This window comes from Wolffia australiana, chromosome 1, assembly GCF_029677425.1.
Source record: "Wolffia australiana isolate 7733 chromosome 1, ASM2967742v1".
Classification (NCBI taxonomy): Eukaryota; Viridiplantae; Streptophyta; class Magnoliopsida; order Alismatales; family Araceae; genus Wolffia; species Wolffia australiana.
In genome coordinates this window covers 11,997,751-12,014,457 of record NC_135835.1, presented here as the reverse complement: position 1 = coordinate 12,014,457, position 16,707 = coordinate 11,997,751, and the positions used below count along the sequence as shown (strand labels likewise).

General features: G+C 45.6%; 2 pseudogenes; both read right to left on the bottom strand.

Moving 5' to 3' along the window:
• Positions 1 to 5,238: 5,238 nt before the first annotated feature.
• Positions 5,239 to 6,007, bottom strand: LOC144706714 (pathogenesis-related protein PR-1 type-like; annotated as a pseudogene).
• A 9,016-nt stretch (positions 6,008 to 15,023) lies between these two features.
• On the bottom strand, positions 15,024 to 15,925 carry LOC144700770 (pathogenesis-related protein PR-1 type pseudogene; annotated as a pseudogene).
• Between the last annotated feature and the right edge of the window lie 782 nt (positions 15,926 to 16,707).

The following is a 16,707-nucleotide window of genomic DNA, read 5'->3' as shown; positions in this document are numbered from 1 at the left end:
TGAAATAAACACTGAATCTACGAAAGAGAGGGAGAGAGAGAGACGCAGTGTAAAACGGAGAGAGACGACGACCGAGATATAGAGAGAGATACGAAGAGAAAAACAGAGAGAGAGCGAGAGAGGGAGAGAGTAACTGTCTAAAGTTGATAGCAGTGAAGTGGTAATACAAACTCTCAAGGTTGGACGAGGAATGCATTGGAAAAATAAAATCAGGTCAGAGATCAGAACCATATTAAGGATTTGCAGCACTCCATCGGGTCTCAACCGGCCGCTTTAAAGTAAACACCTCAAACGCATCAGAGCATGTCGAGTAATGGTCAGTGTCAATGACCGTATGGCTTTTGGTGTGCTATTGTAAGGTTTTGTTGGTTTAACCTAGTCCAGTGTTCCCCTAGGCAGCCGTGTGAGAGGACGCTGTGATACTTGGCTGTGGAGGGAGGGCCATTAATGGTACCTCATGACTAGCATATCCGGACTGCTTGGGTGACAAGGGGGGCGGCAACTAGGCACCCAATCAATCGCCATATCAGCATCAAAGGACCAAGAGGATTACGTAGCCAGGCGCAATACCAGCATTAGCAGCGCTATGGTTGCCAGGTAAAATTGAGTACGTACTTGCTATGAGAATTAGTGGCCAGGAGACAACACGTGTTCAGAGGTAGGATTATATCTATATGACGAGGATCAAATGTAGACAGGAAAGAATGAAACGGCTATGATTAAGTCATAGAAACTACGATTTTGTGTCTTCTATATATATTAGTTTATGTATACATCCCGAACTGTTTTAGATAAATTTTGTGGGTTAATGGAATCTATTCACTCCGTGGCCCTCACTCAGTTTCTCTCTGCTTCTCCGCTTATTTCTTAGTGTTCTTTAGCCAGTAATGCCTACTCTTTCACGGTATCAGTGCCGCGGCAAGCGTCAAGAGGAATGGAGGAAAATCTTATGCTGCTGCTTCTTGTCGGTCTTTCGATTTCTGTAGCAAGATCTGTATGGCAGCCGTGGGAAACGTCCCTATGGTAGCATCTATTGGACCTATTGCTCAAATGAAGCTCAACAATGACGACTATCACAACAGGAACATCGCAATGTCACCTCTTCTCAACAGTGATGATAGAATGGGGTTATTTAAAGAGTTTCTTCGGCCAATCTCAACCGCACATTATCAAGCAAACACAATCGAGAATCCTACATTGAGGGAATGGTTGATAACATACAGACAGCTCCATGGACTATCTCAACGGACAATTATAGAGTGTGTCGCACAGCACAACAACGAGGCATAATCAACGAGACAGGATTCGATTGTGTTCACGGCCCCACAAGCGCGCAACTACCAAATGAGGCTTATATCGCGTTCACCTTGCTGAGTGAACACGAACCAACATACACTCAGCGCCAAAAATTGGGAACTTGAAATTTGACAAAATTGTTGCCAACCTCAAAGCACACGATGCATTTCTTATGTTCCCGTGAGAAAGACAAAGCCCGTATCCACCTGCAGCCAACAATGGCCAAGCATTGATAGCTCAATCACCAAACTTTACCAATGAAGAGAGCACTGCCAGAACCGTGGATCTATTCAAAATATGTTTAATGAATTATTTTAAGGGTCCCAGCGCTACCTGCAGTAAAATCACTGGTACTCATCGCGTAAGTATGATTCCATATCGCTATTGGATCGTAACATTGTGATATTCAAATGCATGTCATCGGGCACCCCTAAAATACCGATGTATTAACTAACCTGATTAAGATTTCGAATCAAAGTATCAAGCACTTAGAAAAGTCTGTTACCAAATACTTTCAGCGCGCCCATGCTAAGTGCAGTGCGATCACTGATACTCGCCGAGGAGTTTGATAATATATATTTAGCCTATCCAATTATTTTGGCATCGTTTAAGAATATCATGTAAATAACGATGGATAGAAAGCATTGTTTAATACTACCGATCATTGTACTGGGATCCTATCATAAGTCGCTTCTCTCATTGCCTGCCTTCGAAGACTTGCTTATACATCTCACATGGGTGTTAAAGAATATTGTCTATCTCGATGTACGAAAGAAGCCAAAGGGCTGTGATTGGGTTGTCTCCACACAATTTTATTGGAGCATGTTGATATCTTTTAACTCCGACTGTGCTTTGTTAACCCAGTCCCGAACGATGCCATGGACGTTGTGCGCATCAAGAGAACCACACCCCCGATGAAATCCTGAGAGCAGGAAATAGCAACATCAAAGAATCCTGATGCAATGTGAATAGCATTTCACATTTTATCCGTCCCGCAAAGTCTTTATTTACTGAGTGGCGATAGCCTCTGCTCTATTATGACTTAGATTATATCCTGAGTGTCCATAGTTCTATGATTGTTGAACTGGGAAGTGCATGTCTCACTTACGAACGCAAATTTGTGAGACATAACTTTCTACGAAATGATAAATAAGTGGAAGGAGGAGAAATCGGTATGAGGTTGATATCCAGAATTGGCCCAGCACTTTTGATTGGAATAGATGTTAATTTTGACCATATGAATCACATGTCATCATTTTTTATGTTATTGATCTTAAATTATAAATTTGATTATATTTGTGGGCTGATTGCCTGAAAATTCTTCTATTTGCCCTCGGATTTGTGGATCCTAAACGATTGGACTTCTGGACGGATGAAATACCCTGGATCACCTGCATTAAAATAATTTACTAGTTTCAATATCTTCCTACGGAAGGAACCATCCTTTGCACGCGTTTGCGTATTTTTCTCAAGCGGGCAGAGTAAGTGACCCCTTTTTGGCTTGCTGTAACCAAAATCGTTTTAATAAAACTCTTTATCTGTTTATTACGAGAAACACAATAAAATGCCTCCATACTGTTTTAATAAGACATGTAATTTATCATCATTTGGCAACCGTAATGATTCACATAAGGCATCCTACCATTGATTTGATCAATGGGTACACTAGTGAGAAAACACTAGTGAAGCTATCCATTAATATGACGAGTGCTTGGGGTTGTTGTATAATTTTAATGGTTCAAAATTTGGATCTGATAAATATTGGTTTCTATTTCAAAACATATATACTTTTGTATCAGAATAATTATAATTGCTTATCTTGTGATTTCCGGCGCTTATTGGATATGTGCATTCGTTTGGCGAGCCCTGGACTGTTCTCTCTATAGTTCCGGACTGTCCGGGACAGGATGAAGGTTGTCCCGTCCGTATACTTCAGCTTCATCCGAACCGTCTCGTCCGGGGATTCGTCCAAGGTGAATAATTTTCGTCCACGTCCGGGGTCAGATCGATTCTTCCCGTCGAGTTATAATTGGTTCGTCCCCCATCGGGGATGAAAAAAATAGTTCATGAGGCTGCGACTCCTGCTTTATCTTACCCTCCGCGTTAGGAGTCATGTGCCCTGCCCTGTCCGAGTTGTCTCCCTACCCTCTCCCTCCTCCGCACCCTCCAGCCAACCGCCGCCGGCCCCTTTCATCCCGTTCTCGTCGTCGAAGCCCGCTCCCCCGACGAGGAATGAGATAGAGAGATGGAAGAGAGTGTTTGGCAAGGAGAGAGAGAGAGAGAGGTGAGCTGAGAGAGAGAGACGAGAAACGACATATAAAGAGGTAAGAGACAGCTTAGCAACAAAAAAATATGAGGAACGAGAGAGAGAGAGAGATGAGCTGAAAGAGAGAGACTAGAAACGAGATAGAGAGAGGTAAGAGAGAGCTTAGCAAGGAAAGAGAGATGACAAACGAGAGAGAGATGAGCTGGGAGGGAGATAGACGAGAAACGACATATAAAGAGGTAAGAGACAGCTTAGCAACAAAAAAATATGAGGAACGAGAGAGAGAGAGAGATGAGCTGAAAGAGAGAGACTAGAAACGAGATAGAGAGAGGTAAGAGAGAGCTTAGCAAGGAAAGAGAGATGACAAACGAGAGAGAGAGGGGCGGGGAGGGAGAGAGACGAGAAACGACATATAAAGAGGTGAGAGAGAGAGAAGCAAGGAAAGAGAGAGGAAAAAAGAGAGAGAGAGACGCGCGGAGAGAGAGAGAGAGAGAGAGAGAGAGAGAGAGAGAGAGAGAGAGAGAGAGAGAGAGAGAGAAAAAGGGAGAGAGGGAGAGAGAGAGAGAGAGAGAGAGAGAGAGAGAGAGAGAGAGAGAGAGAGAGAGAGAGAGAGAGAGACGAGAAACGAGATAGAGAGAGGTAAGAGAGAGCTTCGCAGGAAAAGAAAGATGACAAACGAGAGAGAGAGATAGAGATGAGCTTATAGAGAGAGAGACGAGAAACGAGATAGCGAGATGTAAGAGAGAGCTTAGCAGATAAAGAAAGATGACAAACGAGAGAGAGAGATAGAGATGAGCTCATAGAGAGAGAGACGAGAAACGAGATAGCGACATGTAAGAGAGAGCTTAGCAGATAAAGAAAGATGACAAACGAGAGAGAGAGAGAGGGAGAGAGAGAGACGAGAAACGAGATAGAGAGAGGTAAGAGAGAGTATAGCAAGGAAAGCGATATGACAAACGATATAGAGAGAGATGAGCTCAGAGAGAGACACAAGAAATGAGATAGAGAGAGGTCAGAGAGAGCTTAGCAAGGAAAGAAAGATGATAAACGAGAAAGAGATGAACTGAGAGAAGGAGAGGCGAGACGAGCTAGAGAGGGATAAGAGAGAGTCTAGGTACAAGAGAGACGGAGAGCCAAGAAACGAGAAAGAGAGAGAAGGGAGATATATGAGCTAAGAGAGAGGAGAGACCAGAAACGAGATAGAGGGAGACAATAGAGAGTTTAGCTGATAGATAGAGATATGAGAAATGAGAGAGATAAAAAAGAGATACAGAGAGAGAAAGGAGAACAGAGAGAGAGATTGTAAGAGAGAGAAAAGGAAGAAACAGAGAGAGAAGAGAAAGACGAGGAGAAGAAATTAAGTGCCGACGGCGGAGGCACCAAAATATTCGTCCGTATCTTTCGTCCATCATCCGAGGCCTCAGAACGGGACGTTTTTTCGTCCAAGTGCAGAAAAACCATCTCCTCCTTTCGCTCTATGACGAAGTTTTTGCCGTCTTCGTCCGACCTCGCGGACGGGACGATATTTTCATCCTGGGACGAAAAACCGTCCCTTCCGCGTCCCCGCACTATTGTTCTATCGGGCGTCGGGGCGTAGATTGAGGTTCCAAGGTACCCCGTCGGTGGTCGAAGCCACTCTTTACTCCGAACAAGATAAAGTCCTGAACGCGCGGATAAACCGATTGTTTGAAATGCACTATTTGGGTCAACACAAAGTATGAATTTCCCAACACGGTGAGCTCGGGACAGGAGATTTAGTCTAAATTTCTTGTCCCGTCGTTTATTGTGGGACCCTGGAAGGGTGAGCCTGTTCCTCAATTATTCGGCGTACAACACAAGCAAGAAGCCCAAAGTAGGCGCGCCTAGTAAGGTCGTTGGCCGACGTAGTTGCCGGGGACTGTAGTTGCAGGTGATAAGTATGGCTCCGCTGTTGCACCTGACGCGGGCGCAGCCGAGCCTCACAGAGTTACGCCAGACCACCTGAGTGTAGTGACCGCAGACTCTTCCCGGTGTGCAGGTATTTGTGGCGTAATTGTAGTCCTTGCGCTCGTTCACCCAGGACTGGACTGCCTCTCTGGCCGTCCACCTTGCCCGATCCCCAGAAGAGGTTCTCCCGTAGTTGCTTCCGGTGGAATGGACGAGCCTGCAGTCGGCGCGCCTCTGGTTGGCGTAGCTCTGGGCGTATGCCGCGACCTGTGCATCCCACACCATCGGACCCACCCCTACGGCGGCTCGGGCCGCGTTGTGCGCAGCCAAGTAGTCCTGAGGGGTGTTTTGCGCTTGGACCGAGCATGCAGCGGCAAACGCAAGGACGCAGGCGGCCAGTGCAAGGGGAAGACGTCGAGCCGCCATTTTCTGGCCTTGCGTCTAAAGCGTGTGCTAGATCTTGGCTGCGATGTAGCTCTACTCAAGGGGAGAAAGGCTCTTTGATGGTTTTGTGGGCGCCGGAGGAATGTTTTATACTGGATCAGAGCGGCAAGGTTCTCGCGGACCAGGTCGTATGGAGTATAGCTAATATCTAAGACAAGACTGGTTCTTAGCCGCCGCGGAGCATTTAGATTGATTGTTCATCGCCATGGGCGTGGTGTTGCAATACGGAAAACTTGTATTTTAATTGCCAAGTGGCTGGGGCCAAGCTTTCAACGACCGGATATTCCACGAAACCAAAACTCGAACGGGCGACTTGTGAGGATAAGATTGTTTCGACTTGTGAGAACTGGCGACTCGAACTGGCGACCAGGTCGTATGGAGTATTTGACTTATTCTCTCGGCCCTTTTGGATGGATTGTTTCGCGGGCTGAGTCTACCAAGAGAATCGTCTCACCCGCGTTCATCAAAGGAGCGTCTTCTGCGAATGTAGGGGCAGCGCAGATATCTTTCCCGTGTGAAGGGAGGCGCAAATCACTGAACGCACCCTCTGTGTTTGTCAAGGTGATGAACAAAATTATGCCCCGATTTTCTTACCAGCTCGTTGTGTTTAAGAAACTAATAAACTAATAACGAAGCTGTGTGGCTGGCCCCACGCCGGCTTGGACGAAGCCTCGAGCTCCCTCAGCAAAGAAGCAACGGACGACTGGAGGAAAGTTCCCGCCGCCTCGCCGATGTAACTGCTGGAAAGTTCTTGTTACATTCTCTTCGCTTTCTGTGATTTCGTCAAATCAGCCTGCTACCGGACGTTCGTGGGCGTGACAACCACATTTCTTGCGGTCTGAGCCCGAAGCCGCCGTGACTGTAGGCTAGGGAAAGCGGGCCATGTAGAATTCTGATTGTGATTGTTCCGTGTGATTGTTCCACGTCTAGTTTTGTTCGCGTCGCGACATGCAGAATTCTGAAATTTCATCAGCATGATGCCATACTTGTTCGTCTTCGCATGATGCCAGAGGACAGTAAATCACATCGCTTGGTTCCTTTTTGTGTAATAGACCAAGGTGGTTCGGCAGCGATACGATGTTCGTGCGAAGTATGCAATGCGCTTGACGATCCTGTGTTTTTTGCTCAGAACGCGAGAGAGCTGGCTCCCGACGGAGTTCGAAGAGTATATCTCCCTATCCGTTTAAATGGACCGTCAGAAATTAGTGTTCCACGGGTCTTAGAGGAAACGCACGTTGAACAGTGTCTCAGATCGAAAGGAGATTATGTTTGGGATGTCGACTAAATCCAGTTAGAGCAGATTTAGCGTACCAACGTCGTATTTTTTTATTGAGCGATTAGACTTTGTTTGGTATGTCATCCCACCTGCATCGCAGAGATCCTTTGGTGTTTCAAATATTGAAAAAGATTAAGCGAAGTCTAGTTTATAGACGTTTCAAGACGGTAAGTGTAGTTTCTTATTAAATACAATTAAGTGTAGTGTTCCATTGGTCCGCTTCATTGATCCAGGTTCATAGCTTGTAATACATATATAAGGGAAACATGCTGATGAATTTCAGAATTCTACATGTCGCGACGCGAACAAAACTAGACGTCCAAGTATTAGGAAAAATCGAGACACGATGCACAGATTTTACTTGTGAATTTATTAACGCCGACTTATCCTTGTTAATTTCGTGCGACCAACAAAACCCCCGTGCCTAACGGTTGTTATCCTTTCTGCCCTCTTAGCTGAATTATGCGGCGGCGTTATTCAGCCGACGAAATTGCCTCAATCCATGAAGAAGCGGCGCAAAGATCATTGTGGGATTGAAAAACGCGGTGTAGCGGGCGACAGAAAATCTATGAACCCTACGACTCCGCGGCGAAGTCTTTAACCAAACGTTCAAAGCACACTTTGGCCGGACGGTAATTTTTCAAAGGCGATGATGAATAAGCATGGATGGCCCCTTGAATTCTTGATTCTTGGACCCAACCTTTACCTTCGCCGGCAAAACGACACGCAAGAATGTGGTTGAGTTCCTCCTGCCTTTGGGTTAAACAGGTTGAGCCGCCGTAACTAGTTACCGTCTTAACTTGCCGTCGCGCCATTGAGCGCGCGGGAGAGAGACCGAGAGACAGATATAGAGCAAGCGAGAGCGAGAGAGAGAGAGAGAGAGACTGACACTCAAGCGAGCGACAGAGAGAGAGAGAAAGAGAGAAAGAGAGCGAGAGAGAGAGAAAGAGAGAGCGAGAGAGAGAGAGCGAGAGAAAGAGAAAGAGAGAGCGAGAGAGAGAGAAAGAGAGAGCGAGAGAGAGAGAGAAGGAGGGCGACTAAGAGAAAGAGAGAGAAGTAGAAACCAAGAGAAAGACGGAGACTCGGCGAGCGACGGAGAGAGAGACTAGGATAAAGAGAGAGAAAGAGAGAGACGGAAAGGAAAAGAGACTCAGCGAGGGAGAGTAAGAGAGACTGGGGGAAAGAGAGAGAAGGGGAGACGGAAAGGAAAAGGGACTCAGCGAGGGAGAGAAAGAGAGACTAGGAGAAAGAGAGAGAAAGAGACTCAGCAGAGAGGGTAAGAGAGACTAGGAGAAAGAGAGAGAAGTAGAGACGAAGAGAAAGGCGGAGCGAAAGAGAGACTCGGCGAGAGAAAGTAAGAGAGACTAGGAGAAAGAGAGAGGAGGGACGAAGAGAAAGACGGAGAGAAAAAGAGACTCCGCGAGAGAGAGTAAGAGAGACTAGAAGAAAGAGAGAGAAGGAGGGACGAAGAGAAAGACGGAGAGAAAAAGAGACTCAGCAAGAGAGAGTAAGAGAGACTAGAAGAAAGAGAGAGAAGGAGGGACGAAGAGAAAGACGGAGAGAAAAAGAGACTCAGCAAGAGAGAGTAAGAGAGACCAGAAGAAAGAGGGAGAAGGACAGACGGAGGGAAAGATGGAGAGAAGAAGAGACTCAGCGAACGATAGTAAGAGAGAGTTTTGTTCTTAACAGGCTGTCCTTTCCCACTTATGATACGTGGGGACACCTGACTTGTGAACACACTTGATTTCTGTTCTTTAAAAATTATGAATTATATATAATAATAATCCTAACAAGTGTTTTTTTAAGAGAGGAGAAAGAGGGAGAAGGAGAGACGAACATAAAGACGGACAGAAAAAGAGACTCAGCGAGAGAGAGTAAGAGAGACGAGAAGGAGAGAGAATGACAGACGAAGGGAAAGACGGGGAGGAAAAGAGACAGCGAGAGAGAAGGAGAGACGAAGAGAAAGACGGAGAGAAAAAGAGACTTAGCGAAAGAGGGTAGGAGAGACTAGGAGAAAGAGAGGGAAAGACGGAGAGAAGGAGAGAGTACGAGAGAGAGAGAGACGCTTGGAGAAAGAGAGACAAGGAGAGACGAAAAGAAACGCGGGTTGAAACTCTGAGAAAGAGAGAGAGAGAGACGCCCAGAATGTTATTTATAGATATGCCCCTCCGCTTCTCTCTCCTCTATATTTTCCCAAGTAAAACCATAGGAAAAACGAAATTAATTGGATAAGACCCTTTAAACATTTCTTAAAATTCATTTTTTCTTGCAATAAATTCGGAAAACATTGAATAAAATTCAAGAAAATCGAAAAGACTCGTAATTTATCCACACATTATGAAAAATTAATTTTTGTTTTCGAAACTGCCAATTTGATTTAAAGATAGCTATTCCAACCAGTAATAAATTCTATAAAATTCACAAGATAACCTAAAAGTTAGATTGACATCTTTATTGACTTGGAATAATGATTAACGTGTTACTAAAATACCATAAAAGGGATAAAAAAGAGCTAACTGCTTGGATTACTCGCTGAATTTACACTCGAATTTGAATTGGTACGACCTTCAAATAATGAAATAAACACTGAATCTACGAGAAAGAGAGGGAGAGAGAGACGAGTGTAAAACGGAGAGAGACGACGACCGAGATATAGAGAGAGATACGAAGAGAAAAACAGAGAGAGAGCGAGAGAGGGAGAGAGTAACTGTCTAAAGTTGATAGCAGTGAAGTGGTAATACAAACTCTCAAGGTTGGACGAGGAATGCATTGGAAAAATAAAATCAGGTCAGAGATCAGAACCATATTAAGGATTTGCAGCACTCCATCGGGTCTCAACCCAAGCCGCTTTAAAGTAAACACCTCAAACGCATCAGAGCATGTCAAGTAATGGTCAGTGTCAATGACCGTATGGCTTTGCGTGTGCTATTGTAAGGTTTTGTTGGTTTAACCTAGTCCAGTGTTCCCTAGGCAGCCGTGTGAGAGGACGCTGTGATACTTGGCTGTGGAGGGAGGGCCATTAATGGTACCTCATGACTAGCATATCCGGACTGCTTGGGTGACAAGGGGGGCGGCAACTAGGCACCCAATCAATCGCCATATCAGCATCAAAGGACCAAGAGGATTACGTAGCCAGGCGCAATACCAGCATTAGCAGCGCTATGGTTGCCAGGTAAAATTGAGTACGATTTGCTATGAGAATTAGTGGCCAGGAGACAACACGTGTTCAGAGGTAGGATTATATCTATATGACGAGGATCAAATGTAGACAGGAAAGAATGAAACGGCTATGATTAAGTCATAGAAACTACGTATTTTGTGTCTTCTATATATATTAGTTTATGTATACATCCCGAACTGTTTTAGATAAATTTTGTGGGTTAATGGAATCTATTCACTCCGTGGCCCTCACTCAGTTTCTCTCTGCTTCTCCGCTTATTTCTTAGTGTTCTTTAGCCAGTAATGCCTACTCTTTCACGGTATCAGTGCCGCGGCAAGCGTCAAGAGGAATGGAGGAAAATCTTATGCTGCTGCTTCTTGTCGGTCTTTCGATTTCTGTAGCAAGATCTGTATGGCAGCCGTGGGAAACGTCCCTATGGTAGCATCTATTGGACCTATTGCTCAAATGAAGCTCAACAATGACGACTATCACAACAGGAACATCGCAATGTCACCTCTTCTCAACAGTGATGATAGAATGGGGTTATTTAAAGAGTTTCTTCGGCCAATCTCAACCGCACATTATCAAGCAAACACAATCGAGAATCCTACATTGAGGGAATGGTTGATAACATACAGACAGCTCCATGGACTATCTCAACGGACAATTATAGAGTGTGTCGCACAGCACAACAACGAGGCATAATCAACGAGACAGGATTCGATTGTGTTCACGGCCCCCACAAGCGCAACTACCAAATGAGGCTTATATCGCGTTCACCTTGCTGAGTGAACACGAACCAACATACACTCAGCGCCAACAATTGGGAACTTGAAATTTGACAAAATTGTTGCCAACCTCAAAGCACACGATGCATTTCTTATGTTCCCCGTGAGAAAGACAAAGCCCCGTATCCACCTGCAGCCAACAATGGCCAAGCATTGATAGCTCAATCACCAAACTTTACCAATGAAGAGAGCACTGCCAGAACCGTGGATCTATTCAAAATATGTTTAATGAATTATTTTAAGGGTCCCAGCGCTACCTGCAGTAAAATCACTGGTACTCATCGTAAGTATGATTCCATATCGCTATTGGATCGTAACATTGTGATATTCAAATGCATGTCATCGGGCACCCCTAAAATACCGATGTATTAACTAACCTGATTAAGATTTCGGAATCAAAGTATCGAAGCACTTAGAAAAGTCTGTTACCGAAATACTTTCAGCGCCCATGCTAAGTGCAGTGCGATCACTGATACTCGTCGTAGGAGTTTGATAATATATATTTAGCCTATCCAATTATTTTGGCATCGCTTAAGAATATCATGTAAATAACGATGGATAGAAAGCATTGTTGAATAGTACCGATCATTGTACTGGGATCCTATCATAAGTCGCTTCTCGCATTGCCTGCCTTCGAAGACTTGCTTATACATCTCACATGGGTGTTAAAGAATATTGTCTATCTCGATGTACCGAAAGAAGCCAAAGGGCTGTGATTGGGTTGTCTCCCACACAATTTTATTGGAGCATGTTGATATCTTTTAACTCCGACTGTGCTTTGTTAACCCAGTCCCGAACGATGCCATGGACGTTGTGCGCATCAAGAGAACCACACCCCCGATGAAATCCTGAGAGCAGGAAATAGCAACATCAAAGAATCCTGATGCAATGTGAATAGCATTTCACATTTTATCCGTCCCGCAAAGTCTTTATTTACTGAGTGGCGATAGCCTCTGCTCTATTATGACTTAGATTATATCCTGAGTGTCCATAGTTCTATGATTGTTGGAACTGGGAAGTGCATGTCTCACTTACGAACGCAAATTTGTGAGACATAACTTTCTACGAAATGATAAATAAGTGGAAGGAGGAGAAATCGGTATGAGGTTGATATCCAGAATTGGCCCAGCACTTTTGATTGGAATAGATGTTAATTTTGACCATATGAATCACATGTCATCATTTTTTATGTTATTGATCTTAAATTATAAATTTGATTATATTTGTGGGCTGATTGCCTGAAAATTCTTCTATTTGCCCTCGGATTTGTGGATCCTAAACGATTGGACTTCTGGACGGATGAAATACCCTGGATCACCTGCATTAAAATAATTTACTAGTTTCAATATCTTCCTACGGAAGGAACCATCCTTTGCACGCGTTTGCGTATTTTTCTCAAGCGGGCAGAGTAAGTGACCCCTTTTTGGCTTGCTGTAACCAAAATCGTTTTAATAAAACTCTTTATCTGTTTATTACGAGAAACACAATAAAATGCCTCCATACTGTTTTAATAAGACATGTAATTTATCATCATTTGGCAACCGTAATGATTCACATAAGGCATCCTACCATTGATTTGATCAATGGGTACACTAGTGAGAAAACACTAGTGAAGCTATCCATTAATATGACGAGTGCTTGGGGTTGTTGTATAATTTTAATGGTTCAAAATTTGGATCTGATAAATATTGGTTTCTATTTCAAAACATATATACTTTTGTATCAGAATAATTATAATTGCTTATCTTGTGATTTCCGGCGCTTATTGGATATGTGCATTCGTTTGGCGAGCCCTGGACTGTTCTCTCTATAGTTCCGGACTGTCCGGGACAGGATGAAGGTTGTCCCGTCCGTATACTTCAGCTTCATCCGAACCGTCTCGTCCGGGGATTCGTCCAAGGTGAATAATTTTCGTCCACGTCCGGGGTCAGATCGATTCTTCCCGTCGAGTTATAATTGGTTCGTCCCCCATCGGGGATGAAAAAAATAGTTCATGAGGCTGCGACTCCTGCTTTATCTTACCCTCCGCGTTAGGAGTCATGTGCCCTGCCCTGTCCGAGTTGTCTCCTACCCTCTCCCTCCTCCGCACCCTCCAGCCAACCGCCGCCGGCCCTTTCATCCGTTCTCGTCGTCGAAGCCCGCTCCCCCGACGAGGAATGAGATAGAGAGATGGAAGAGAGTGTTTGGCAAGGAGAGAGAGAGAGAGAGGTGAGCTGAGAGAGAGAGACGAGAAACGACATATAAAGAGGTAAGAGACAGCTTAGCAACAAAAAAATATGAGGAACGAGAGAGAGAGAGAGATGAGCTGAAAGAGAGAGACTAGAAACGAGATAGAGAGAGGTAAGAGAGAGCTTAGCAAGGAAAGAGAGATGACAAACGAGAGAGAGATGAGCTGGGAGGGAGATAGACGAGAAACGACATATAAAGAGGTAAGAGACAGCTTAGCAACAAAAAATATGAGGAACGAGAGAGAGAGAGAGATGAGCTGAAAGAGAGAGACTAGAAACGAGATAGAGAGAGGTAAGAGAGAGCTTAGCAAGGAAAGAGAGATGACAAACGAGAGAGAGATGAGCTGGGAGGGAGATAGACGAGAAACGACATATAAAGAGGTAAGAGAGAGCTTAGCACGGAAAGAGAGATGACAAATGAGAGAGATAGACGCGCTGAGAAAGAGAGAGAGAGAGAGAGAGAGAGAGAGAGAGAGAGAGAGAGAGAGAGAGAGAGAGAGAGAGAGAGAGAGAGAGAGAGAGAGAGAGAGAGAGAGAGAGAGAGAGAGAGAGAGAGAGAGAGAGAGAGAGAGAGACGAGAAACGAGATAGAGAGAGGTAAGAGAGAGCTTCTGCAGGAAAAGAAAGATGACAAACGAGAGAGAGAGATAGAGATGAGCTTATAGAGAGAGAGACGAGAAACGAGATAGCGAGATGTAAGAGAGAGCTTAGCAGATAAAGAAAGATGACAAACGAGAGAGAGAGATAGAGATGAGCTCATAGAGAGAGAGACGAGAAACGAGATAGCGACATGTAAGAGAGAGCTTAGCAGATAAAGAAAGATGACAAACGAGAGAGAGAGAGAGAGGGAGAGAGAGAGACGAGAAACGAGATAGAGAGAGGTAAGAGAGAGTATAGCAAGGAAAGCGATATGACAAACGATATAGAGAGAGATGAGCTCAGAGAGAGACACAAGAAATGAGATAGAGAGAGGTCAGAGAGAGCTTAGCAAGGAAAGAAAGATGATAAACGAGAAAGAGATGAACTGAGAGAAGGAGAGGCGAGACGAGCTAGAGAGGGATAAGAGAGAGTCTAGGTACAAGAGAGACGGAGAGCCAAGAAACGAGAAAGAGAGAGAAGGGAGATATATGAGCTAAGAGAGAGGGAGAGACCAGAAACGAGATAGAGGGAGACAATAGAGAGTTTAGCTGATAGATAGAGATATGAGAAATGAGAGAGATAAAAAAAGAGATACAGAGAGAGAAAGGGAGAACAGAGAGAGAGATTGTAAGAGAGAGAAAAGGGAAGAAACAGAGAGAGAAGAGAAAGACGAGGGAGAAGAAATTAAGTGCCGACGGCGGAGGCACCAAAATATTCGTCCGTATCTTTTCGTCCATCATCCGAGGCCTCAGAACGGGACGTTTTTTTCGTCCAAGTGCAGAAAACCATCTCCTCCTTTCGCTCTATGACGAAGTTTTTGCCCGTCTTCGTCCGACCTCGCGGACGGGACGATATTTTCATCCTGGGACGAAAACCGTCCCTTCCGCGTCCCCGCACTATTGTTCTATCGGGCGTCGGGGCGTAGATTGAGGTTCCAAGGTACCCGTCGGTGGTCGAAGCCACTTTACTCCGAACAAGATAAAGTCCTGAACGCGCGGATAAACCGATTGTTTGAAATGCACTATTTGGGTCAACACAAAGTATGAATTTCCCAACACGGTGAGCTCGGGACAGGAGATTTAGTCTAAATTTCTTGTCCCGTCGTTTATTGTGGGACCCTGGAAGGGTGAGCCTGTTCCCTCAATTATTCGGCGTACAACACAAGCAAGAAGCCCAAAGTAGGCGCGCCTAGTAAGGTCGTTGGCCGACGTAGTTGCCGGGGACTGTAGTTGCAGGTGATAAGTATGGCTCCGCTGTTGCACCTGACGCGGGCGCAGCCGAGCCTCACAGAGTTACGCCAGACCACCTGAGTGTAGTGACCGCAGACTCTTCCCGGTGTGCAGGTATTTGTGGCGTAATTGTAGTCCTTGCGCTCGTTCACCCAGGACTGGACTGCCTCTCTGGCCGTCCACTCCTTGCCCGATCCCCAGAAGAGGTTCTCCCGTAGTTGCTTCCGGTGGAATGGACGAGCCTGCAGTCGGCGCGCCTCTGGTTGGCGTAGCTCTGGGCGTATGCCGCGACCTGTGCATCCCACACCATCGGACCCACCCCTACGGCGGCTCGGGCCGCGTTGTGCGCAGCCAAGTAGTCCTGAGGGGTGTTTTGCGCTTGACCGAGCATGCAGCGGCAAACGCAAGGACGCAGGCGGCCAGTGCAAGGGAAGACGTCGAGCCGCCATTTTCTGGCCTTGCGTCTAAAGCGTGTGCTAGATCTTGGCTGCGATGTAGCTCTACTCAAGGAGAAAGGCTCTTTGATGGTTTTGTGGGCGCCGGAGGGGAATGTTTTATACTGGATCAGAGCGGCAAGGTTCTCGCGGACCAGGTCGTATGGAGTATAGCTAATATCTAAGACAAGACTGGTTCTTAGCCGCCGCGGAGCATTTAGATTGATTGTTCATCGCCATGGGCGTGGTGTTGCAATACGGAAAACTTGTATTTTAATTGCCAAGTGGCTGGGGCCAAGCTTTCAACGACCGGATATTCCACGAAACCAAAACTCGAACGGGCGACTTGTGAGGATAAGATTGTTTCGACTTGTGAGAACTGGCGACTCGAACTGGCGACCAGGTCGTATGGAGTATTTGACTTATTCTCTCGGCCCTTTGGATGGATTGTTTCGCGGGCTGAGTCTACCAAGAGAATCGTCTCACCCGCGTTCATCAAAGGAGCGTCTTCTGCGAATGTAGGGGCAGCGCAGATATCTTTCCCGTGTGAAGGGAGGCGCAAATCACTGAACGCACCCTCTGTGTTTGTCAAGGTGATGAACAAAATTATGCCCCCGATTTTCTTACCAGCTCGTTGTGTTTAAGAAACTAATAAACTAATAACGAAGCTGTGTGGCTGGCCCCACGCCGGCTTGGACGAAGCCTCGAGCTCCCTCAGCAAAGAAGCAACGGACGACTGGAGGAAAGTTCCCGCCGCCTCGCCGATGTAACTGCTGGAAAGTTCTTGTTACATTCTCTTCGCTTTCTGTGATTTCGTCAAATCAGCCTGCTACCGGACGTTCGTGGGCGTGACAACCACATTTCTTGCGGTCTGAGCCCGAAGCCGCCGTGACTGTAGGCTAGGGAAAGCGGGCCATGTAGAATTCTGATTGTGATTGTTCCGTGTGATTGTTCCACGTCTAGTTTTGTTCGCGTCGCGACATGCAGAATTCTGAAATTTCATCAGCATGATGCCATACTTG